This window comes from Idiotropiscis lumnitzeri, chromosome 4 (assembly GCF_059441095.1).
Source record: "Idiotropiscis lumnitzeri isolate Australia: NSW breed Sydney's pygmy pipehorse chromosome 4, RoL_Ilum_1.0, whole genome shotgun sequence".
NCBI lineage: Eukaryota > Metazoa > Chordata > Actinopteri > Syngnathiformes > Syngnathidae > Idiotropiscis > Idiotropiscis lumnitzeri.
In genome coordinates, this window is record NC_142394.1 from 4,265,001 (window position 1) to 4,292,906 (window position 27,906).

Here is a 27,906-nt window from a genome sequence, read left to right on the forward strand (position 1 = left end):
CTCAAACTTGTTCTCCTCTCATTCCTATGCCTATTGCTGCAACTTTGCATTTGGCTGTGCATTTTCTGACACCACAACCATAACAAAGAAATATATTGCCACGATAGCCTGCATTGTGCGTGGCACATTGAATACTGAATCAGAGAATACAAATAGGTTTAAAAAAAAAAAAAAAAACTGAAAATGACCACATTATTACAGCTTTTTTATTAGAAACATCTAACTGAAATACGTGTAAAATGAACTGCATTGTTTTGATCATAATTTGAAACGCTGAGGCCAGCTGAGCTTTACAGCTTTGGTGTGTATTAATGTAGGCTTTGTCTAAATCAGAATATGCTGCTTTGTCCAAATGATTAGTGGGTTGTGGTTCTTTAATTGGCATTACTATACTATATATAATCCCTCAGGTCAATTCATTAAACAGGATTGTCATGTCATGTCATGTCATTATCCACACCAGGGTTTATATGGGTGCTGGAGTCTAACCCATCTGACTACAGGCGAAAGGTGGTGTATGCTAATAGCTTATAGCTGCAATAATAATAACAATAATAATAATAAATCCGTTTTATATCCCGCTTTTTGGTACACTCAAATATGCTTCACAGTGATACATTATTCATGCACCCACACATTCACCCTCTGGTGGTGGTTAACTACGTGCTGTAGCCACGGCTGCCTGGGGATGGCTAACGGAAGTGCGGTTGCCAGTATGTGACTACAGCCTCTCCGACCATCACCAAACATTAACACCCGGCCATAAACCAGCATAAGTGACACTGGAGGCAAGGTGGGTGAAGTGGCTTGCTCAAGGACACAATGGTACCCACCCTGGACACAAGGGCTTTGAACAGCCAACCCCTGGGTAACTGGATCACCTGCTTTACCTCTTGGGGCAAATAGTAACACATGTACAGTATAGAAAATGATTGACAAATGGAATACACAGGATTATAAAGCAATTACATTTGACTACTTGAACCCTAAAAACTCAAATGATGCATTTGACTAGTGTTATGCTCAAAACCACACAATCCGAGACCATGATTTTGACCGAGGGCGACACAAGCACAACCAGGGGCCCACCGCGTAATTCTTAACTAGACAATAAAAAAAAAAAATGGAACTTTGAACATGGAAAAAATACAAACATAAAGGTGATTTTTGACCAATGTACATCAAGTATCTTAATATACTTCATGCTCAAATGTATGTATAAATGATCCACTATCCAACAACAAAGGGTTTGAAGCAAACAAGAAAATAACCCAATACTTCGGAGGACACATTATAAATGGACTGTCCATTGTGAAGAAAAATAAACTGGTCATTTTGCGCACTTTCGTTGAGATTTCCGCTCTTCACAAACCAACATGCAGTGCGACATTCAATATTTAACTTTTCTTTCCGTAATAAGGACATTAATCTTTATGATACACGTGTGTTTATGTTACCTGTTGTTCGTTGAATGTGTCTTTACAGTTGTTGTAATTGGAGACGCAAAATCGTGACTATCTTGTGGACAATACATTGAAACCCCAGTGAGTACGCTACAGCTAACGCAATACTTAGTCATTAGTGTTTCACCTTGCTAAAGTGAATTTTCTGCTAATAGAAGATGATGAACAATCTGATGTCGACCATCCAGTGGTGAACAGCAGTATTAAAGCTTGGAAATAAAATGATAGAGAAGACACAAGTTCCATTCACTTTAAAAAAAACATTTCTGGGGCCACTCCGAGTGTGGAGACCGGACGCCACTTGCCAATCCATGACCAAAAGCTTACGTTGGCATTCAGATTAAGAGGCATTCAAGTCGCTTGGAAACCTGCATCCACCTGCACTGAATGTTCAGTGTTTCAATCAACCAATACAACACAACTTTATTTATATTGCACATTTCACAACAGCTAGAGCTGTAACAAAGCACTTTCCATATGGTGTAATAATCATGGCACAACTCCTGAAACCAAGCCCACCATTGCTTTACAGGGTGTGTATTCTTTAGTATAGGCTGGAATACTCAAGTGTTAAGTGCAGTGCATATGTAGATGAGATGGATATTGGAGGTGTTTGACTGAAGCAAATGGCTAAGTCAGAGGCCTGCAGCGGTGGAAACATGCCATCATCTTTGGCTAGGACTTATGTCAGTGTTGTGGCCATGGTTGCCATGTCACACAGCCTGGGGGTATAGTGTAGCTTTGGCTCTCATGGTGTCTGCTCCGCTGTCCTCTATGTTGTGAGACACTGCTGCCCTGGAGCGGACAGCCTTGGCACTAAACCTGGTTGGCCAACCTGTGTCTGCTCTTAGCTGAACATCCAGCAGTGGTAATTCTGTGTATTACAAAACAAAACAGGTCATCCCTATGGTCCACTTAAATTTCATGGCTTAGTCCATTTCATCCCCTTCTGTAAATAAATGGAAATAATTGAATGACAGAGAATTAATTCAGCCCAAAAATACATATTTGAGGTAAAAGTATAAAATGTACGTAGTCATCTCATTATGTAAATGGCAAAATGAAAAGACTGACATTGACTTGAAAGGGGGCTTATAGTATTAAAGGAATGTGACTTTTTCATTGCTTGAATAGAAATAGTTGGGTCAGTGGAGTGCCTGTCCACCCAGGAAGTGAAAAATCAAACAACCATGTGCATTCATTCATGTTCTGCACTGTTTTGCCCATTGTAATATAGTGTCAGAGTGTTGTGTTGCTCTTTGGTCTCTTGCTTTTTCCAATCTGCTGGGGCTCTGCTCCCGCAAGCAGAAGCTACTCCTGACTCAACATTAACCAAGCAGTATATGGGGAAATGTAAATGCGTATCACTCGCATTAAATAAAAGCATAGGGTGTGCAGAGTAAGTTTATCTTTTTATAGCACTTTTTAAAACATGCAGTTACAAAGTGCAATATTCTCAGACTATATGTTTGCTGACTGGTCCCTTAAGTGCACGTGAATGTGATTACCGCATACGATGGGTGAGTGTGATGTTCTTTTACCACGTTGTGAGATGTCGTTTTTTTGGGCTTGTACGAGAGGAATAAAGCAACAGAGTAAACAACACACCATGTGTTGTAATAACTTATTTATACAACAGAAAAACAAGACATGGTGTCAGAGTGTGAACAGAGACTTCTCAATAAGATGGATGCCACGGGAGTCCCGTCACCTCGCATGGATTGGGATGCGACTAACCTGGGTGAAGCATGGTGAAAGTTCAGTTGATTGCCAGCCCGTTTAAGAGAAGAGGGGAAGCCAAAGAGTGCAATTACCTTCTTCTTTGGGTTGGCAAGAGAGGTCGAGACATATACAACACATGGACACTTACAGACGATGAACGGAAGGTAGTGAATACGTCCTATGTACGCTATGAAGCATATGCTAATATCAAACATGATATTTTCTTGTTATAAAGCCCATGAAAAATTCCAAGAAGCTAACGAGCCATTTGGACATTTTTTACGGACTTTAAATCGCTTGTTAAGGACTTTAATTATGCAAAGTGTGACGAGATGGTGAGAGACCATGTCGTGTTTGGAAGTTATTCACCCAAAGCTACTGAAAATCGGCTCTGAATTGACATTGGACAAAGCTATAGACATCGTGAGGTCTCATGACTTGGCACAAGCACAGCTCATGACGATAACTTGTTGCAAGAATGGCCAGCACGAGCAGTCTGTTCAAACCACCAGTCACCATTTTCCAAGGAAAAGAGCTTGGAAAACATGCCAAGATAGGACGACAGGAAATATGGAGGACACTCACAGACCTGATAGTGACAAAGGTTGTCACAAAACATGCAACCGCTGTCGAAATAAACCTCGTAGAGCAAAAGACAAAAAAGGTAAACAATGCAAAATATGCAGAAAATTAAATCATTTTGTAAAAGTTTGTTGCTCCAACTAAAATAAAGGATTGCACATCTTGAGTAAAGTAGACACACACAGCAAGACAGACAATGAAGATGTGTTTATGGATGCAGTAACACAAGGCAACGGGAACAAAAAATGGTCTAAACGGGCATTTCCGGATGTGTCGGTTGGACCAAACAAAACTATAGTTACCTTTAAGCTTGCCACTGGATCCCATTGCCGCTAAACGTCTAGAAAAGTTTGGGGATACACGACACAGATCAACCAACTACACGCCCTCTTTATGGCTATGGGTGGGAAAAGCTACTGTCAAAAGAAGATGCAACATGACATGCCAGTATAAAGACATTCAAATTACAGTAAGGTCCACATCGTTGACACACTGGCCTCACCTATTTTAGGACTAAAAGCGGCCCTCATTAAGCTCATCATGTCTGTCCGCAGTTCACCTGAGATGTCAATTATTGAGGAGTTTGCGGATGTATTCACAGGAAAAGGACTGTTCCACAGAGAGTTCCACAATTTATATTAACCCAGATAGAGTACATGTGTTACATCCACCTAGGCGAGTTCTTTTGGCCCTCCATGATCGCCTCAAGGAGGAAGTATGGAAAAACGTAAGAAATTATCAATGAAGTCACTGAACCAAATGAAAGGGTTAATTCAGCGGTAGCCGCAGAAAAAAAACACACGCAGAAAGATTAGGAGTCTGGAGAGAGATTTAAATCAAGTCATCAAATGCCCACACTACCCTTAACCTACTCTTGAGTATACCACGTCCAAATCGGCGAAATCGGTGAAATGCATGCCAGGTCAGGTGACCTTGGCCATCAAGTGATCAAATGAGTCCCCAAATCTCTGCTCAAATTAAATTTCAACATGAGGTTGATTAGACTTGTGAAGTTTTGCAAGCTGTAACGGCAATAATTGATGACATCCTCATCTAAGGCAAGACTAAAGAGGAACATGATGCCAACCTTTGTGCTATGCTGCAACGCTCCAGAGAGCGTGGAGTAAAACTAAATCCAAAGAGTAAGAGTACGACATGTGTCTTTTTTCGTCATTGAATCACTAAGGAGGGAATCAAGCCAGATCCAGCCAAGGTGGCAGCTGTGAGAGACATGGAACCGCAAAAAGACAAAAGTGAACTGGAAACCATCCATGGCATGATAAACTATGTGCCCCTGGATTGTCTGAAGAAAAGGCACCAATGCGTCACCTACTAAAAGAATCAAGTGAATTCACAAGGGATAGACAGCATGAAGAAGCATAGAAACAATTAAATAAAATTAAAAGAGCTGCTTACTTTTCCAGTGCAAAGATATTTTGATACCAGCAATGAACTCATTCATCAAAACATGGTGTGTACAAGTGCAGTACAGTTTCAAGAGGAAAAGGCCATAAGCTATCTAGATCTGAGAGTGTAAAATAAATAATGCACATATTGAAAAATAACTACTATTCGCAAGCGTTTCCACAGGTATAGCTATCCACAAGCCACTTGAGTCCATTTCGAGGAAACCACTTGCAGCAGCGCCTCCAATGTAACAGAGAACGATGCTTCAGTTACAGATGCACGACTTTACCATCACTCACAAACCAGGCTAGGACGTTCCTGTCGTCGTTACATTCTCCAGAATTCACTGCCTCAGTGAAGGTATGGACATGCAAGTACACACTATGATAGATAAAAGGTAACTTGTCTGTCACTGGCACCAGATTGGAAAACATAAAGATAGAGACTGGAAACGATACACAGCTAAGCTTCATGGAAACGATAATTAAATCAGGATAGCCTGAGGAAAGAGGGCTATGCCCTTAAAGCATAACAGAATATTGGAACCATCGAGATGAACTCTCTTTGATTAATGGCATTTTGTTTAAGCTCGAAAAAAATCATCATTCCCACATCACTGCATTCAGAGATGTTAGCTCGGACCATGCAAGCCCCATAGGTATGAAAAAGTGCAAGAAGAGAGCACAGAACATCATCTTCTGGGCCTGGGATGAGCAAACAGATTGAGGATTAGTTTGGAAAATGTCTTATTTGTCACGAATACGAATCTTCTAACACCAAAGAACCAATGATAAGTCAGGTCATGGCTAACATTCACTATTGCGCTATCCACCTGGAACAATGACAATTATCTAATCACAGTGGACTATTACAGCAGACACTTCGAATTTGATAGATTACACGGCACTACAGCTACTGCTGTTATACACAAATTAGAAGCTTCGTTTTCCAGACATGGTATCCCAGAGACAGTCATATCAGACAATTGTCCACAGTATAGATGCAAAGCGTTTGAAGATTTTTCCAAAGTTTGAGGTTTCACTCACATTACCACCAGCCCGCACTATCCTCAAAGTGACAGCTTAGCCAAACATGTTTTTCCCATTGCGAAGTCCCTTTTGGAAAAGGCCAAAGCTGCCAGAGAGATACCTACTTGAGTCTACCTAAACATTGCAATACCCCAGCTGATAACTTCAGGCCACCAGTTCAGCTGCTCATGAGTCGGCGGATATGCGTAATACTTCCCAACACTCATCAGCAACTGCAACCCAATATCATTATACACAAAGACTCATATGTCAGGAGAACCTATGAACAACAACAGAAAAAATGCTATGACAGATCAGCTAAAATGATGACACCTCTACATGAGGGACAATCCATCCGCTTCCAGGAGAAGGGCTACTAGAACTCAGCAGTTTTTTTTTTTTGCTCAACTGATACTGAGAGCACCACATATGTGCATCAGAAGCAGGTCAAGGATACCGTCGAAACAGACGTCACCTTATGGACACAGAGGAGACCTTAAGTGCACAGACTGATCTGTCAGGATGCATAAAGTTTGAATTTGCTGCTGTTAAAACTGCTGTCTCAGTGCTGTGTTTGGGTTTCCGAAAACTGGATTGATATTTTGTCCAGGCTACTAGGATCCTCAACCAAGGTTTGAAGCTGGTCCATGTCGGTTTTCGTTATCACTGACATTGGGTGTTAATTTAATTTAATTTAATACTTTCAAATGAAAAAATCCATCACGCAAGGAAAATGCAGTGCGCAAAATGTAATTAGAGATGGTCGAATATGTAGAAAATAATACAATGATAAAATTATGACATAATACAATAAATTGTCAGGTTTGATCGTGGGATTGTGAACCAAAAAGCAGGTAAGCGAGGCAGGACTGCCGAAAGGGATATGTTCAACAGATCCCAATGGTGCAAGTCTGTTGGTCGTCGCAAAGGTGATGGTGGCCGCAGTGCTCGCGCTGCCGGGGCATGGTCAGGTGAAGGGCGCAGCACTCATGCTGACGGAACAGGAACTGGTGACGAGTGCAGCGCTCGTGCCACCAGGACAGGAACTCGCGACGACCGATGGACGTGCGCTGCCAGAATGGGAACTGGCGATGGCCGCAGCACTCGCGGCGCTGGAACAGTAAACGGTGGCGGCTGCAGCTGCTGAGGAGTCAATACAGGAACTGGAGACATAACATGAACTGATGGCGGTACATGCGCCGACGGAACAGGAACAGGCACGTGCTGCTGCAGAAGACCTGGCACGGGGCGGGGGCCTGAACCTCATCAATCTTCCACTATAGAAGTTTGGGAGAACAAGAGACAATAAGGGCTCTGAGTACCAGAACTAGGGAAGGTGGATTAGAAAACACGGGTGGAACGTGACGAGGTGCAGAAGCAGACAGTCGGTGAGATGAGAAAGATGGTGAGGAACTCGGAGGGACTTGACTTGGTGTACGAACAGCAGGTGGGTTTACAATCGGTGGCAGACCCTTTACTTGGGCGCCGTCGTTGGTCACCTCGCAGCAGTCCCGAATAGATGGCCAACCGAGTGCCGAACTAAAGGTCTGACCGAAGGGATTCAGGGGTGGACTCAAAGGATTTGAGAATAAAAAATGTGACAAAAATTGACTGGGAGAAAAAAAGTCTGTGGGAAATACTGTGAAAATCTAAATTGGTGTCAAACTCAGAGTCCAAAGGGAGTAAACTAAAACTTGATAGTGAAATGCAACAGCCTAAGGCCAGTTGCTGCCTTCCACGGTTATCTAACTCAGAACTGTAGCTAAAATGTTAAGTTACAGTTTAGTGTTATGTTTTGTCGCTTTTCTTTCCCAGTGACCAATGTAAACTTAGATAAGAGGTAGCGAGGTACACAATTTTACTGTCAACATACTGTCAGTTGTCTACTGTAACTGAACTATTTCTTCAGTGGCCCCCAACTGTGGCACGTCGGCAACACTCTCTTTATTTCCAGTGCCCTGAATGTATTCATGACTCTAGCATCTCTCCCAAGAGAACCCACTTATCTTGCACATTACCCGAAGTCACCCCTCAGTCCCTCCGCCTAAAGCGAGTAGCCCGTAGCCCCCACCTTTGTCCCAGATCCCTCTCTGTAAGAAAACAACTATGGATTCCATTTGGGCCAGGTTCAACACACACATCCAGTTGCACAAATATCTTAGGACTCTATTTGTAACACTGCCGACATGCTTAGATTTCCTGTCTTAGGGCATGCACATGCATTTTGAATATCCATGCTAAAAAGCAAACAAACAAAGAATGACTTGAACTTATCTTTTTTATTTGCACGCAACATCACCAGCAAATACCACAGTGGTTATATTGTCCTGCTGGTTCTTTCGATACACTAAAAGGCCCACTAATGCTTTTTATATCCATTCATTTAATGCTCCAAGGCAGAGGAATGCTACACAAAGAAATGTCCCCTGGTGTAATGCAGTACACGCAGTTCCACAAATACAAGCATATAAACAGCTACATGCAGATATTGTGACCCAAAATAATCACTTACGCTACTTGCACAAACACAGACAGCTGCACAGGGGCGGATGACAGTCACCTACAGGATTTCAACACACCATATGGTAAGTATGGATGCAGACTGTACATGTATCGGTCCACCTTACTGAACCATTAGATTTTTTTCCAAACATGACTATGCCAAAAATAAAAGATAAACATAACACAAGAGTAGGTCACCAACACAATTGAGTGATTCAATTGGGAAGGCCAAACAACGACAAGAGCCTTCAAGTGATTATAAACACACGCGCACACTCTTATGCACTCACTTTTTAGACAAGTGCAGCAGTCTTGTGTCTGCTCTAGAGTAGCAGTGGCTCTGTCCAAGGTCCTGGCACGCTCTGCTGAGATCTGTCCGCTGTCCTGAAGTCAGCGTTGTTTGGACAGGCTGTGTAATGGCAATTGATTTGATTCTATACAACCATCAACATTTTTAAATGAATTTTCAAGAGCAAAGGAAATGAAATGAAAGGAAATGCAGATTCTGAATTGCCTTATTTAATTAGGCTGACTGGTTTAAAAAACAAAACAAACAAACAAAAAAATATCCATTGCTAATGGAGTGTATGTGCTGCGGGCCAGCACACATTTTTCTGAAGTCTCGGCAAAATACAGTCACGTGGTAATACATAGTAGCTGGTTTGACTAAAAATACCAAACCAAATAAAAAATATATATCTAACGTACACTACCGGATGTTTGGATGTGTAGATAGACATGCAAAAAAATTAAAATAATTGACTTTTGGAAATAAATTAATATAGTTTCATGAAAATTCTAAATCGCTGCTGTCAGCCCAAAGGCTCCTATGTCTTTGGCAAATTCATTGTGTTTTTTACAACTCAATACTATCGGTCAGTCCGCACGTGTGCCTGTTAATTATACAAATTATTGACCAATCTACACTGAAATGACATTTTCAATTTGCTCGATTGTATTTTTTTAAGTGGTTGCTTGAAGTATGGATTTGGATTCAGTCATGTTTTTTAAGTAGACTAACATTTTATGAGTGAAGAGTAATTCATACTTTCCTGGTAATTTCTAGCTAACTATACTTGTAATTGTGCGTTTTCAGAAAAATTTAATCACTTATATATGTTCTATTGACTGAAGTACTAATGTAGATGCAAATCAATGTTGTAGTTGAACTGCATCATACTAAATGTAAGTTTAGTGTAGTTTAATTGAGCATAATACATTCCAAATATTGCTGCTGAATATGACTGGGATGTCAGTTGTTTCTTGGTTTGTATATTATCATATTTCAGTTTTACTAGATCCTCAAGCTTTAAAATTTAGATTTTAGAAGTAGTGGGTTTGTATAGTCCCTTAACCCGACATTGTGCACAATTCTGACAGTTTTTTTCTGTAATCAAAATATACTTTCTAAATGGCTTTTGTAGGTATTTCCCCAAACCTCAATGTAATAGCTGAAATAAGGAAGGATAAGTGAGCAACAAAAGCTGAGTTGTTTTGGTCGAGCAGATGTCTATATTTACTCATTATTGCAATATTTTTAGCAAATTTTGAATAAATGCAGTTTATTTGAGGCCCCCAATTTATGTTTTGAGTCAGAATCAAACCCAGGAATGTATATTCTTTTACGGTCCCAATTTCAACAGTAGCAATTTAAATCTGAATTTGAATATCCTCTTTGATTTTACTAATAAGATCACTTTTGTTTGAAGTAAATTTAATGGTAATTCATTGTTATCAACCCACTCATTAAGTTTATGAACCTCTGCCGTGATCTCTTGACCTCTCCAACCAACTTTCATCTCTGGGATGGAGGAGAACCAGCCTGTCTCCGGTGTGGAATCCCAGCAAGTCTCAAATATGTCCTGGTAGGATTTCAGACCAGTCTAACATGAGGAAGATACACCTGGCGCCCACAACCAAGTACGGAGGTGTTTGGCTGCCAAACTTGAGAACAAGAGGGTCACCACCAATGCTATACCTTTAAATCTCCAGACTCTCTTCCCACAGAAAACACCCTTTGTTCGGGAAGGAGAGAAAGCACGGACCAAACCTGAAATTTTGGTGACAAACCTGTGCCCAGACCTGGCCCTATGGTCTGAATCTTGCCAGCGGGTCCTCATCGTTGAACTGACCATCCCATGGGAGGATGCGATCGATGAGGCATACGTACGGAAGAGCCTGCGGTGGCCAGTGGAGATAGGCTGCAGAGGCTTTGTAGCCAGGTCCCCCACAAAGCTCCTGGAGGAATTCGGCATAAGAGGGCAGGAACAATGGAGGGCAATAAAAGAACTTGCCACAAGTAGCAGAGCGAAGCAGTCACTGGCTGTGGCTGAAGCGCAGGGACGCAACATGGGCTGCCAAATGACGAGGTGGTGCCAACGTGCGACACACACCGGGTCTGATCAGCCTGTGGTGGGCCATCCTCAGCGGAGGGTGTTTTGTGGAAATGGCCAAAACACCCAATGACGTCAAGGCACACAACTGAAGATGTGTCGGGCGGGGGGAAGCCAGTCCTATAAAGAAGTCACCACATTGGGTTATAAGCCATTAGTATAACGGCGGTACGAACCTATTAATAATCTAATTACTTACTTTACTTACCAAAACAATGCAATTGGCATTAGTGATGATGCCACATTAGGATGACGCACTGCAGTGTCACCTTTTCAACCACATTTAGATATTAACTTGTTTCTTATCGGTAATGGTTAACATTATCACTGCCTTAACAATATAAAAAGTATGCAACATGGCTGCAAAGTCATTGTTTGTTTTGTGGTTCTCAGTCATGGTTTCATCAAGTGGAATGCATACGAGTCCAGAAACTAGCTTGGCGGAAACAAGCTCAATGTGAAATTGAATTGTGGCGAGTTAACTGATTTTTATGACATGGCTCTTTTTCAATATAATCTGAATTCCGGATATGTATGACAATTGTTTTAAGGAGCCATGAATGAGTATGGCATGGAGAAAAATGATTTCCTAGTTACGGAGAGTGCAAGGAGTAAATCTGTCTGCTACTGAGTGTACTTGTGAGTTTAATCAACACATAATAGTGACTTGTGCACCCAATTTTTGGGGTTGTTTAGTGCAATACAACCCAGATTTTAGAGTATCCAATGTATAAACAGCGGCTACAGTTGTCAAGGTTTTGGAATGCATATGATGCACATACTTTATTGTTGATGTCCCAAAGTGTTGGAATTTTGGCTGCCAGATGAGATATAAAAAAAAAATATTGTTTGTTTCCTGCAAAAAGTAAGAATTTAATCAATGTGTATGCGTTTCTATACATCTGGCGCAGGAAGAGAATTTTCATGGTGCAGCCTGAGTCATGATGTTGGTGGCAGACCCACCGTTAAATGTGATTTCTCTGACTTCTCCCTACTTAGCAATGTGGGACACAGTTCAAACGAAGAGCTCAGACAGAATATATTGGGAAGGGAGAGGAAGAGAGGAATGAGAGAGAGAGAGAGAGAGAGAGAGCATAGGAATGAGACTGCAAACTGATGAAGATTGTGCGGTGTATTTGGATGTGGATGTGCTTGTATGGGTGCACTTGTGCATGCACACGCTCACACTAAGTTGGCCGTTACGATGGATTCAAAGGGAGCCTTTGAAGTATTTTGATGTTCCCTGGCTGCTCTCTTGCCAGTTTCCTAAATAGGTCAGAGACTCTGCTCCTCTGCCTTCTGCACAGAGCTATTGGTGCTGCAGTGTGCTTGAAAGTATCATAAAGGGCAGGCAATTTTAGAAAATAAATCAGCTTTACATCCCCTCATATAACTTAAAAGGGTAGATGGATTGGTTTAATGCTGATGCTTGTTGTCTGCAGGTGCACACACTCAGTGAGCGCAGGAGAAAGTCAGCAAAGGTAAATGGGAAAAGTAAGAGCAGGAGAGAATACAGAAGTTGAAGTAATTGGGCTAGATTCCATGCTTCAATGAAATAAACAATGAGAAGCTGACCTGTAGTAGATTTCAGTGGTGATGAAAAGGAAGATCCACACATGTTAGGGGAAGAGTGGAATGAGACAGCGATACGTGAGTACTGGTGTGGTCCTGGTGGCCATCTGTCTGTGGCGCTGTGTGAGCTCTAGTTGTCTAGTTGTCTGCTGATGGTTCCATGTAGGGCAGTCATTTGCATCTAGCAGATGAAGAATTTGATAACTGGAGGAGACCTTCTCTCAGACACTGCAACTCAGTTGAAATAAAAATGGGTGTGCGCTTTTTCCACTGTGTACGCCGCAGGGAGGAAGTATAAAATGTATGTGTCAACTCTATATTGCAGCCACCCTGGGCTGCGAAAGAATTTCAGGGTGGTCTAAACTTAGAATAACAAATTTATTTGTCCTGCTTTCCACTGCGGTAGTAAGTACTCACAGACATATGAGAAGGTAAGCAGTTTCTCCCCACCACTGCCAGCATATCCGAGCCTATTATTCTCCATAAAATAGGGAGAATAAATCACAATGAGTTGAGTGCTTGTTAGAAGCTGGTAGCGGCGTGTCCAAACCTTCAGAGGGGAACGAATGAGCAAAGGCCCCAGAAGATTGCTACTTGTCCTCTGTTCAACTGGGCCATATTAGCAAATAAAGCACACTGTGTTGTAACACACCTTGATGTTTCTTCCTCTTTCTTTCAAATATCACTGGGGGCTCTGTGAAGGACTGAAGAGTATGATGGGAGCATTTGGATGTTCAATACGCCTCTGCTCATCAAAGCCAAAAAAAGGGCGTAAAAGTGGAACATCTCTCCATTTTTCTGTCGCTGGTCCCCAGCAGGTGATTTGGACTCGACCAAATACCCCCAGACTCCCTCTGCTACAATCACCTCCATGTCCCCACCACAGTTAAAAGCGGTCTTACATCCTGACAGATGCTCAAGCAATTTTCCAGCTCTCAAGCCGCCACAACGATGCACAGGATTGGGTCACAGTTAAAAAGCGTGTCCGTCATAATGCGATCGACTGCTTGCTGGGCAGTCCAGGGTGCACCCTGCCTCTTGCCCAAAGTCAGTGAGGGCAGGTTTCAGCTTCCCCGTGACCCTGAACAGGAAAAGTGGTTTGAAATGAATGAATGATTGGCTGAGCATATCCATAGTGTATCACTGCTATCCTTTTTTATTTTCGCAGGTGAAAAATAACCACAAGATTAAATGGATTCAAGTCAAACACAGACAGCGGCTTTATCAAATGTGAAATATAACCAACGTCTTTGTTTTAATAAATCAGAGGGTATATTTGAGTTCTGCGTTTCTTGACTGTTTGCGGATACGCTAATAGAGTTATGCAAGGCTGACATTCTTGTAAGTATCAACGGCGGCAGTCTGGGCGCCTTTATGATATGACTGTCTCCATACACTATGGATTATAAAGAGAAAATGTCTGAATGTTGAAACCTAAAACTGAAAGCTTTAATGGAGATAACTACTCATTTTTTGCACAGCAAGATTTGAAGTGCTTGCTGAAGGCCTGCCACAGATCACAGGAAGAGGATTAGTCAGAGTGAATCCACCTGGAAAACGTGAAAGTGCTAAACCAGATGAAAGTGTTTGAAATAAGAATTATGTATTGGATGAAACTTTCCAAATGTCAACTGTAACAGAGGAGCAATCTCCTGCTTGAGATTGCATGGGTACCACACTGCATTTTAGACTGACTACTACTTGAAATCTTTTTTAATTCTCAAACAATATTAAGATTTGTGCGTGCATTTAGGGTAGTGTGTTTGAAGTTTTTGTCCCCAATTAAATCACTTGGATTTGACAATACTGCTCCTGTCAGTATATCGTTACTTTTTAATGCTGTCCTCACAAAATACTAAGCAATTGCATTGTACATTATAGTCATTCTTTTTCAAATAAAAATCTTACTATTTATATTATTTGACACTGAATATTCGGTTTCATTTATATACTTGGAGATGCATGGGCTCAGGATGCATGAAGTTTAAAAAGAGTTTAAAAGAGACCGCAAGATGTAAGATGTAAATTGGGCACTAAGAGACCACCTTCCACTCATGATTGTGCATCCATGTGGGACGTGGCACCCCCCCCAACCGTATCTCTCTCTCTCTCTCTCTCAGCAGGGATAAGCTTGTATTGTTCACCAGTGGACAACTGGTTCGCAATCACGCCTCACAGGTCAGATGTGCAGGGTTCGAACCTGGGCTCCGGCCTGCCTAAGATGACAAAGACATCTTAAACAATGTCAACTTAGCATCGAAAGTGACTCTTAACACACAGTTGACATTGTTTAAGATGACAAAGACATCTTTAAAAAAGTGACTTTTTTCTGAGCCTTCTTCAACCCGTCAAAAAACACCACAGGACCCATCCCTGGACTATACTTTGCCCCTGAACGACAACTCAGCCCTGATTTAAAAAAAGTCTATGAATAACTTCCCCCTGAGTTTCACCAATAGGATTAACAAGCTTGTCACAATTAGAATTCAACTCACACCACTTCCATCCACCATAGTCTCACCTCTTAATCCTGTTCATAATTCGACCACGTCGACCCAAAGGCTCAACAAACAGCTATCTACCAAATATATGACTCCACCAAGACTCAGCAAACAGCCTGCTAGCTGCTCACCTCCCTCTTTGCTCGTGAAGAAGTCTCGTTGCACACTTGAGTACAATGACAATAAAGGGATTTCTGATTCTAAACTCCATTCCAGTCTGATATGTTGTGGGTCATGACTTCACACCTGCTATTAACAATGTCCCCAGAATTGGACAGGACCCAATGAAGCTAAGAAAGCTTGTTGTATTTCTGTGACTTCAAGAGACAGAAAGACAACTTAAAAACTGAGAAGAAATAAGCCAAGAGCTACTAACCTAGTTATGATAGTTTGTCAACCTTTGAACAAGCCAGTGTCTCTTGTTATGACTACAAGATTAGCTCAATTTAATATTAGATCACTAGTTGCAGGGCTGCAGCTCCTGAGACGCAGCGTACGCACGGTGCGTAGGGCACCGTAGTGCGTGGGCGGGTACCATCTTGTCCGTGGGGACGACAAGGCGCGCAAGTGGTGAGTCTCCATCACATTTCTCGAACTTTGGATTTGAATTGCGAGTGTTGAGGCTTCAACCAGCCCATAGACCAAATCAAAACACATATAGTGATTTATTTTTTTTGGTTTGAATTTTCTTTCAATATATTTGATATTAGAAAATGGTCTTTCACTTGCAGAGCACTTTTCCACCTTTTTAAGGCACGCTTCAAATTGATTTGCTTTCACCAAATGATGATGTGGCATCAGGAGCAATTGGGGGTTCAGTATCTTGCTCGAGGATACTTCGACATGGTCACAAAGGCCGGATATCAGACCTACATCCTCTAGGTTGGGGGGTTGTCCACACTACCACTGAGCCACGCCGCAGAGTATGCAATGTTTTTCTCAGACGCTTTTGTACATTTCTCAGAAATGAAATTAGCAAAACAGCATGTTAGAAATACCTTTATACCTTTATTGTCATTGTACTCAAGTGTGCAACGAGATTAGAGGTCTATATGGTCTGTATGTCTCAAAACATTTCGTACACAAAGCAAAACATGAGGGTTCCCCTGCAAAAACCATTTTTAATTGTGCACAATTATATGCACTGATATGCCAAAGCATTTGCAACTTGTTACAAGAAATGAGAAATTGCTTTTTTTTCAAATGCACAGGTGGCACGACGATGTGAAAAGTAGTTTTCAGGCTTTTCGTGGTTCATAGAACAGCTCACCACTGCATACTGAAACAAAAGGAGATGTGTCAACGCAACATACCGTATTTTCCGGACTACAAGACGAACCATTCCACAAATGCATAATGTGGTAGAAAAAAAGCTAATTTAACGACAAAAAATAGACATGAACAGAAAAATTGTCCAGTTTGAATGTTTTTAGAACACCGCTGTCCATGCTCTGGTTGAGAGGGAGTTACGTTGCATGAAGAAGGTCTTCCTGCAAAGTCTTTTATATTCATCGCCTTGGCAACTACCTGAGCGTGGAGTCGTAGCGTAAGCCTGAAGCCTCTCCCTCTTAAGCCTCTCCCGCATCACGTTGTTCAAGCAGCCACTGGTGAACTCGTTCCTACAGCTATGGCCATTTATTTTTCAGGATTTTTTGTTTGTTTTCTTCATCGCCGTTTGAGTAGCCTCACAGTCTCTGAGGGGTGTCTGCGATCAGTCATTCTTTGTTGTTTCTCTAAGGAGTAGGAAATATCGGTGCATAAGTCTCAAGTGCCCTCTCGTGGCTGTCTGTGAAATTACATTTTATTTCATGTCTTTTTAAGGAGTCGTCAATATCAGTGTGGAAGACAAGAGTGCCTTCTCGTGGCTGTTTGTAAAATCATATCAATCAACATCACTCAACATAATTTGCTCCTGAGTATAAGTTGCAGGACCAGCCAACTTATGAAAAAATGTGCGACTTATATTCCCGAAAATACGATAGTTACAGTCATATGTTGCTAAGGTGATTTTTGTTGAACTGGACTTGATGGTTCATGTAAAATGATTGTGAGGAGTCTTAATTTGGTTGAATTTCAAGGACATTGTCAAGATCAGCATTTTTTTAAATTTGTTGCAAGTGACAAATTCAAAGTTGAATACTAGCCCCCTCCCTGTGAAAAAAAACCCCAAAACAAAACAAAACAAAAACATTAGTTTGAACATCCATCCATCCATCAAGCCATCCTTTTTTCCTATACCGCTTCTCCTCACTAGGGCCGTGGGGGGTGCTGAAGCCTGTCCCAGCTATCTTCGTGCAGTAGGTGTGGTACACCCTGAACTGTTTGCCAGTCAATCGCAGGCACACATAGACAAACAACCATTTGCGCTCACACTCATACTGAGGGGCAATTTAGAGTGGAAACTGGAGTACCCGGAGAAAACCCAAGCAGGCACGGGGAGATCATGCAAACTCCACACAGGAAGGCCGAAGCCGGAATCGAACCCACGACCTCTGCAATGTGAGGCCATCGTGCTCAGCAGTCGCCCACCCTGCTACCCCGGTTTGAACATTACATATTTTTTCTTTGTTGTCTATTGCAAGGCGCTGTATTGATGACATTTTTCAATGGGAACATCCAGCCCTTTATAATCCCAAATACACAGTATGAAGACAGTGATGCATAATGTATTATCTGGAACAACATCAGTGGCAAAAAAACAAGCCCAATGTATCGAGTCCATCAGAGGGTACTGCATCAACAGAGCATTAGCTATTATAGCTGATATAACCACATAGGCCAGTATCACGAAACCTTATTCAAACACTTCAACAGTTAGAGTCACAGTTTTCTCTTCAAACTGCACTACGCCTGAAGGAATCCTGATGTTAAACTGTCTCCAGAAGCACAGTGGAGCTTGCAGGCATTTGCGATGGCAAGGAAAGTTTATCTATTCATCTATTCATATATATATATATATATATATATATATATATATATATATATATATTAATTACTCTTTAAAGAAGCTGTTTAAAATGTGCCTCTCATAAAACCTAAGAGCAAGTGAAAAATAACAGCCCATGATATTTAAAAACTGTTCATTGAAGAGAGGAGAATAAATAATAATACTCTTGTAGCGTTTGCACAAAAAAGCAGACAAAGGCCATTATTCATAAAGACGCTTTATAACCATCCGCAGTATTCTACTTCCATCCATCCATTATGTGGACTGCTTATCCTCACCAGGGTCGCAGGTGTGCCGGAGGTTTTCCCAGCTGACTTTGGGCGAGAGGCAGGGGACACCCTGAGCTGGTCGTCAGCCAATTACAGGGCACATAGAGACAACCATTCACACTAGACAATTTAAAGTCTTCACTGAACCTTCTGCTCACCAGTTGAACACCACAACGCCTATAGAAAATCAAAAAAATAAAAATATAATCAATTAATCATATAAAAACTTATCCAAATATAATTCAAAATTTAGAGCAAACCCTTATTGGAGGGCGATAGGGAGCAAGCCTTTTTGGAATAGCAAAATCCACATGTATTTGACACCCATTCAAGAAGCTTTGTATGGACATATTAATGACTTGTCGCCATCTAATCAAAGGGCACATACAGAAAAACAATCATTGTGACTCACGTTCTCATGTTTGGGAAATTAAGTGGCTTAGATTAACATAACATTTCACATTTTAGAATGTGAAAGGAAGTTTGAGTCCTGGGAGAAAACCTGTGCAAACACAGGCAGAAAGTGGAAACTACAAACTAAGAATTAAACCGCTGAAAGGCAGATGTACTAACTAATAGCTCACCACGCTGCCTTATTACAATGTGTTTTATTTTTGTTTCCGACTGCTTTTACTGATTTGGATTTGTGGCTACTTGGAACATTGTTTGAGACTCAAGTGATTTTCCCGGAGAACCCTGATGGAAGTGTATATTAGGCAGCAAGCTGTCTGTTGGCGTAGCTCTGTGATTGATGGGAGGAGGCATGCGCCATTTACTGGCCAAGCAGAAGCAAAAAAGGAATCTCCATCTTTCCTCTCAAAGCAGTCACAAGACACCTCACAGAGAAAATTGGCCTATGTCCATGGGGGAAGGACCGTTAAATTCAGTGCCAGTTACGCACACATTCAGACATGCACACAAAGTACTTGTCCTCACAAGCATACAAATACTACAGGGTTTCTTGCACATTGACACTAAATTAAACAAACGCAGGGTCAATACATAAAAATTTACTATTGCACGAACAATTGTGTATTCTGTTTGAAGAAAATGTTTCATTCCTACCAATCACAATCAATTGCTTTTAATTGTACATTTTTTAGTCACATATTTAAAAAAAATAAAATAAAATAAGAGAGATGGAGAGACTTTCCCAATTGTACTCTGGATAAATAAATCTATGAGCACAGTTGCAGATGTTTCTGATACTTCCTACTCATTTAAAAATGATGATCTCCAGTGGCCACAACCTCTTTTAAAGTCCAGCCAAATCCATCATACCTTTTGGGACTTTAGAAATCCATAATACAGAAAGCTAACAAACACAACAACCTTGCTATCTTGCAAAAGCATTCCGGCCATACATAAATTGTAACCTGCATGTATGACATGACATGGAAAAGACATTTTTTTGTGCTTTTACAAATGTGGATGAATATGAACTTCCCTGTAAGTCAGGTGTTATTGGTGTCTGGTGTCGGTCAGTACTTGTGCTTTGATTTTTAATACAGCAGTTGACCTTGAAAGCACAGAAAAGAGAAGGGGAAGTACCTACAAGACCTCAAAGGTGTCCGTACTAATATCATCTTTTGAGAAATCAAGTTCACCATCTCTGAATCAAGTGTCAGATGTAATCACAGTTGGTAAAGGCTTTCTTGTGTGAATCTAAAAGGCTACTTACGTGCTGTTTTTTAATTTTTTTCAACTAATTTGTCAAAAGAAAAGCTTGTTCATGTTGCAGGTCCACAGTTTGATATACATTTATTTATTTATTTATTTTTTAATCAGCAAAATGATATAAGGTTTTATTGGACACGCTACCCCTAGGTATTAGTGTGAGCGCGGATGGTTATTTGTGTGTACCCTGCAATTGGCTGGCAAACAGTTCAGGGTGTACCCCGCCTACTGCCCGAATACAGCCGGGATTGGCTCCAATACCCCCACGACCCTTGTGAGGAGAAGTGGTACAGATAATGGATGGATGGATGGAGGATACTAGCTTTCATTTTGTATTTCATCAAGTTGTTTTGGAGAACTCAATACAAAAGTTTTAAATCTACTCCTGGTAATGAGAATTATGGTGATGCCGTTTATCATGTATCAGGCTTGAGAAGGATTGTAATGATGTGCCTGCAAATATCAACAGTGTTGTTTGTAGTCTTTTCAGTGGAGAAATACAACACTGACAAGGAAGTAAACTATTGCCTATTAAGGTGCAAAGGGGAGCGCAAGAATATTGCCAATTGAAAATGGATTTATACAGGTAGCTGACACTGAAAGACACTCTCTTCAGAGCTGATGAAAATAACGATGCAGAGTGTGTGCATATACATGTGTTTTTGTTAGTTTTCTCCTTCTCTGACATGTAACGGAATGGGGGGAGGGGCGGCCCGGCGATTAACAAGTGACTGGAACTTCACCATGTTTTGAGAAATAATGGGAAAATCCCCCATGTCCGTCAACGACCTCCAAACATTTTCGGAAGTGACTTTTCTCTCTGGGTTTGTGCAAAAATCAATTCTAACCATGTATTGGGGTGTTGAAAAATATGATGTGTATCCTTTTGTGGGCTTCCTACCTACCATACCCACCAAAAAAATATTCTTTTACGAAAGGAAGTAAATGCACACGCGCACACGAACATGCCTATGTATAGAGCACAATGTTCATACATTTTTGGTAAATCCTAAAATTGCAAGTTGTTAGTTACTTGAATAAATTCTAAAAATTGCTTTTTTCCGTTTTTTTTGAGAAGAAAAGTTAATTTTTAGAGCAGTTATGAAAGACATCATTTGGAGTCAAAGTTGAAGTTTTTACTTGAAGTATTTTAGTTATTTGTTAAATGTACTGCAAAAGTTATCTCTTGGCTGGCGCTGGACGACTGGTCAGTGTCAGTGCGTTACTAGATTTTTTTTAATGGCTTTCGATCGATGCTTCTGCTCAGAAGGTGCAATTACGTCTCCCTATTTTTGTAATAGCAACGCTACGTCGCGGCGTAATTCAAGTGGAACAAAAAAACTAAATAAATCAGGAGAAAAACCACAATAAGCAGACTCCACAGCGAGCAAATCAGAGATGTGGCTCAATTATGTCATATGCGCCGCCTTGGCACTGTCCCCACCCAGAAGTGTTTCTAAGCGTCACGCTAAATTCATTAAATACTTGGTTAACGTGTATCAATTTGTGAATCCATTCATTTCCACATGGATATGCTATTGTTTAAGAAAACATGTAAAAATTTCTACAAATCAGCTCATTTTCACTTCATATAAAAGCACCATGGAATGGGCTTCGTGGTCAAATTTGCAGCGGTGAAGTGACTGACAGAAAGTTCACAAGTGACCGAATAATATGAAACTCTCAAGCCTTGTAAGACACTAACTACGGCCTCGGCGCTGCACAGAATTGTTATGGCAAGAGCGTTTATGAGCCTGAAATTTAAAAATTTTATATGCCTCAATTTTGTTTTTAAAGCAACACCATTATTGTTTCCATATAAATAAAAACAAAGGGCATGCTAATGAGTGTTTTCATGATCAGGTAGGCATTCACAAATATATCGCCACCAAAACAAAAAAAGTGGCCAATTTTTGAACTGTGAAGCAGAAATGCTCACCACTTGTCCACCATGCTGCTGTATGTTTTCAGAATTGTAACATTTTTCTTTACTGTTACAGTAAAATAATACAGGACACATGTTGGTGGGGTTACCGCTGGTGTTTTGAAATCTCATCTAATTTGAATGTCAATAGCAGTTCCAGTCCATGCAGGCAAAAGTGATGCTGCTCGACTCATGCCAACATGAATTATACATTTTCTTCTCGATAGAGAAGCAATCTGGCTCTGAGTTGGAGTATATTTTTATGCTGATATACAGATTTAGAATACACACATTATTTGTTTTGAAGACACCTGTTGACAACTATTACCTATTCCAGACATAATGACATCAAATGGGAGAAGCTGAACTCTGATCCGATACAGAGTTGGAAGAATATCAAAAGCAATCTCACAGACACTCACAGCTTCCTTTCAGGAACAGCTCAGTAAACTCACTGAGACTTTTTGGAAAATGTGAGTCTTGTCATGGGTCTTTCAGCATTGCAACTGCATTTGATACTGAAAGTGATTTCAATTATCTGCAACCACTGTAAGAAACTATTATCAGTCACATCAACAGTATTTTCGTGTATTGATGGTTTCCAGTCCAAAGCCATTGTGAGTAGCAGAAAAATACATATACATTTCTGTGGCCAAGCACCTGTTGATGGAACAACTTGATCCCTCAAGCTCACAATACATTTCACAGAGTAAATTTTACTCTAAAAAGATTATATTTGGTCCCAGTAAATAGTGAAATTAAAGAGGGAAATATGTAGCATAAAATTCGTAGAGGAAACCTTACGCTGAATATTTCACTCTCAAATTTTGTTGACAAAATTTACTGTTTAGTTGGCAAAGTTCAGTTGTCTTTATTTTTTTTTGTACAAAACATTTGTATTAGATTTGTTCTCATACTTGTTTCCGAAGAAGTTTTGTTTAGCTTCTATGGGAAAAATATTTAACTTATTATTTTTTTTCCTATACAGTATTCAAACAGTGTTCAAATTCAAACTGTTTGTAATATTACAGTGGCTTACAATACTATTCAATATACTATTCATTCCTGGGACCTGCGGTCAGAGGAGTCAGCGCCGTCCTGTCCAGTCACCTGCATGTGAAGAGTAAAATAATCTAATAATTAAAAAAAAAAAAATAATGACTACAATAAATTATTTTCCATTTTAGTTCGATGGTTCGTGACTTTGACTTTCTGTTGCAAAAGAATAATTATTGCATTGTTAAAATCGCAGAATTTGCATATTTCCTACTCAGATTCATGCTTAAGAAGTGGACGAGCTCAACCAATGCACACATGAATTGACGCAGACAGTTAATGGCACGTACCCTCATACAATAGACTTAGTCGTTTGTCTTAATTTCGTCAATAGCCGTGTTTTATAAAACATGTACTGTACATGCTGACATTCAAGAGTCCAACATATTTAATGAATGTCTATGAAATATTTAGTTCTTGGTGTTGCGATCGAGGAAGAGGGGAGAGACAGAGTGACCCACTCGACAAGCAGGTTGTTAACACCGCCACTCTTTTACTGCTAATATTCCAAATCTTTTTTTTCTGAATTTTGTTAAAAATGTGTATTCTCATTGGTATAATTTTTTGTAAACATGCACGTCGCTTGCGGCAATTTGTCAATCACAGTAAAGATTAAAGACTAGGTTTTACTTACTCATTCCGAGTGTTTTCAAACCTACTGCAAACTTGAGGCATTGTGGCTGTAGTTACTCGCACGACCACTAGGGTTACCGGAAGTGGCGGTTGAGTAGCCAGCAGCTCTCCACACCATAGAGAGAACAATTTACGCGTTTGCATAACACTTTATCCTTTGGAAAGCTGAAGAAACCTTTCCCACTTCATTCACGATTCGCACAACCAAATGCCACACAGTAAATCATTATTTACAAACAAAAAAAAAAAAAAAAAGCTATTGCACACTAAGACCACCCAACTGCACGCCGCAGTAACCCAAAAAATTGTTTGGCTATTGTGATGTCACAGCTCTGGAAAATCCCATAGATGAGGGGCAATGGCATTCACACCGCAGATGGCACATTCTGAATTGTATTTATGGCACTTCGAAGGTGTTGGTGTTTGAAGACAAGTTTTTTGGTGCGTTTTTTGTGCATTCATGAGATATGAGCGGCATTTGACATTTTTTTTAAACCAGACGTTTGTGTTTATATATATATATATATATATATATATATATATATATATATATATATATATATATATATACATAGAGAGAGAGAGAGAGAGAGACAGACAAAACATTTTTCTTTATTGCTCTTTACAGCAACTCCCTAACATATCCTTCATTCCAATAAACTGTTAATACTAATTACATGCGATATATACACATTAGAAAAGTCAGGAGTTGCACGGTGGACGACTGGTTAGCATGATGGCCTTACAGTGCAGAGGTGCAGGGTTCGGTTCCAGTTCTGGCTCCGGCCTTGCTGTGTGGAGTTTGCATGTTCTCCCCATTCTTCACGCTCAGCCCGAAACGGCATTGTGGGCCCCAATCTGGTGTGCGAGGTGGAGATAGTCGGGCTCTCCTCGACTCTCAGCTTGGGCTCTGGTACCAGTACTCGTGAGAGGAGATGAACTTTCTTCCCCTCTAGAGTTGCCCATGATGAGAGGCGCCACTCCTCCTGGAGACTCCTTCATTTTGCTGGGGGACTTAAAAACTCACGTGGCCAATGACAGTGAGACCAGGAAGGACGTGATTGGGAGGAATGGCCCACTTGATCAGATCTGTTAGCAAGCTTCTGCCCTTAACAAACACCATGCTCAAACATAATACATAGTCTTCAGTTAGACAAGGATGGAATGTTCTGTTCAGGTCAGGAATGAGATCCTGCCCCTTGTGGGGGCGTTCAAGTATCATGGGGCCTTGTTCATGAATAAGGCTAGAATGGAGCGGGAGATCGACAGGCATCCGGTGCAGCATCTGCAGTGATGCAGGCTCTGTATCAGTTCGTCATGGTGAAGAGGGAGCTGAGTCTGAAAACAAAGCTCTCGATTTACGGGTCTATCTATGCTCCTGCCCTCGCATGTAGTTACACGACATGGATTGTGACAGAAAGAACAAGATCCCAGATATATGTTCAGGTTTCTTCCCACATCCCAATAACATGCATGGTTGGTTAATTAAACACTCAAAATTGTCCCAAGGTGACATCATGAGTGTGAATACGTGGTTGCTTCACTATGTGTGTCCTGCGATTGGCTGGCAGTCGTGTACCCCACCTACTTTCCGAAGACAACGGGATAGGATCCAGCACGCCCGCGACACTTGTGAGGAGAAGAGGATCAGTCATAGATGGATGTAATAGTTGCCGTTCTTCGACTGATGGGCCTTAATTGCAGCCTCCATGTTTGTGGTCCTTGCTACCATAATTCTTTTGAAGGTGTAACATGCCTAATGCAAGATTTGTTGTTTTTTGTTTTTGTTTTTGTGGGAATAAAAAGGTATTGTTATGACAACTTTGTGAGACTTGTATAATTTCAAAGAATATTGCTTGTTCATGTGCATAGTAGTAAAGTCTCAATATGAATAAATATCTAATATTGTACACTTGGATATTTTAATATAAAACTACAGTTTAAATTGCTGATATAGTATTTTTTTGCAACTACTATGTATATCTGTTTGTTTTATTGTTGTATTACTGAAATATAAAGTTGAGTTAAAACTTGTCGGGCAACTTTTAGTGTTATATCAATACCAACTCATTCTTATTGCCCTTGTTGCTGTACCAGACATTTGAACTGTGGCCTTTTTATCGCGCTAGATTCCAGCTACTCAGCAGTACATGTCTTAATAACATAGTGCCTCATATAAACACCAAAGAAACTTTAACAAAAATGTTACCACCAACAAAATTGGAAAAAAAAAAAAAAAAAAAAGAGCAGAGTAGCTCTTTTTAAGTCGGCACATTGTGTTTTATGGCTTTGTTTCTTGCAGTTGTTCCCACGGTAAATACATTGTTGCAAGCTTTACAACAATTTGTTGTGGCAGTGTAGAATCTGACATTCTTTCTCCGATGTCAGGTTTTAGCCGTACTGCTAAACTCACAAAAGTGATCTTGTCCGCTTGCGTCAATGTTTTTCTCCCCTGCATCTTCCTCACGCAAGTGCATGAAGTCTATGAACATCATTGTGCATAACCAAGCCTCCAGAAGAATATTTTTGCATTGGTGTGCCCAATTCTACAAAAAATAATATTGACGGATTTGGCATGGCCTTGTCAAAGTCCAGACTTGAATCTGATTGAAATGTTGTGGCATAACCTCTGTTCATGCTTGAAATCCTGCCAGTTTCTTTAAAAATATATTTTTTGCTTAAAAAATAAAATCATCAGATTGCTGAAATGAGTGGTACATCCACCTGATTTGTGTTCAGGCAGCGTGGGATCGGTTCCCACTCTGTGACGGTGTCTATGTTTTCCCTGTGACTGGCTGCCGACCTGTTCAGGTGTGCCGTAGTCAGCTGGGATAGGCTCCGCAGGTCCGTCTTGTTCAGTTGCATCTCTCAGTGTGTGGCCTGTTTTCAAGGACTCACTCTAAATACTGCAGACTCAGATCATTTGGTTCAGTGACCTTACTCCAGTGTGGGAGTCCGATCATCCGAGTCGGCAGTATTTCCAGTGAGTCCACGAACTCAAGTCAGTGAACCCAACCATTTCGCCTGCTTTTTTTTTTTGAGTCCACTAACTCACCTTGTGTACTTAGCAGTCAGCCACGGGACTCAAAGGATCTGGGTTAATAGAGACCTCGGAATGCATTATTTAGTACCTTGTTTCAAATCACTGGATAACTCAGGCAGTGTCCAGCTTCTCTGACCCATGATCTGCAAAGATGCTGAGTGAAACTGTCAGGACACATGATGTGATAGGTGGGACACTCAATTAAAAACCAGCTGTGGCCTATCCCTCACTAAGCCCTTCAGCCTTTCTCACCTCCTCCCTACTTTTTAAACTGAGCCCAATCGCCAACTTCTTTACTTCCCACCTACCTCAAACCCCCTGCTGCTCCATAAGCCGCCTGAAGCTTCTAGATGCATGCTGACCGTTCTAATGCTCTTCTGAAGTCACGCTGCACACATGTGAACACGCACACACACACGCAGGCACACCCTGGCTCACACTCACATAACCTACCCCCCAAATACTGTAAATGCTCATTTGCCCCCCGCTGCTTGATGCAGTTTTGGCAGACGGCAGCAACTCGGCTATCCAGCTTCCACCCCTCTGTCGTCTTCTCTGCTGTACCTATTAATGACACACATCAGCCAGTTTCCTCTGTGGCGGATGTAATTAAAGCACAGGGGGGGGTCTGAAAATTAGAAATTCACATTTTTATAAAGTAATTTGACAACAAACGCACAGAAAATCCTGCTGAAATCAATCCAGTTTTAAACACTGTTCCAAACTAGTAGAAATGATAATAACACCAATAGGTGTAACATCATGGTGATAGACCCATGCCAAAACACAAATGCACGGACGCGCATGCGCGTGTAAGCGTTAGGACGCACACACGCACAGCCACTTGAGAAAACTGCTCTTGTCATTGTATTGTTTTAGGGTGTATAATTTTAACATCATAATTTCTATATTGAACATAATATCACCAAAAATGTGAGAATTCAAACATTAAATATGTTTGATTACATTTAAAAGGCAACAATAGATTTGCTATCGATTTAAATCCCACTAATTTCACTAACTAACAAAAAAAAAAAATAGTTGTTCTCACACTTTAAAAGCTCATCTCACGGGCTTTGCGCTCTGCAAAATAATTACAGAGTGTTTTTTCCTTGTTTTTTGTAGTCCTACAGTATACAAGCCAGTTGTTATTACATGGCTTTTTGCTTTGGCATCAGGAGGCAGAG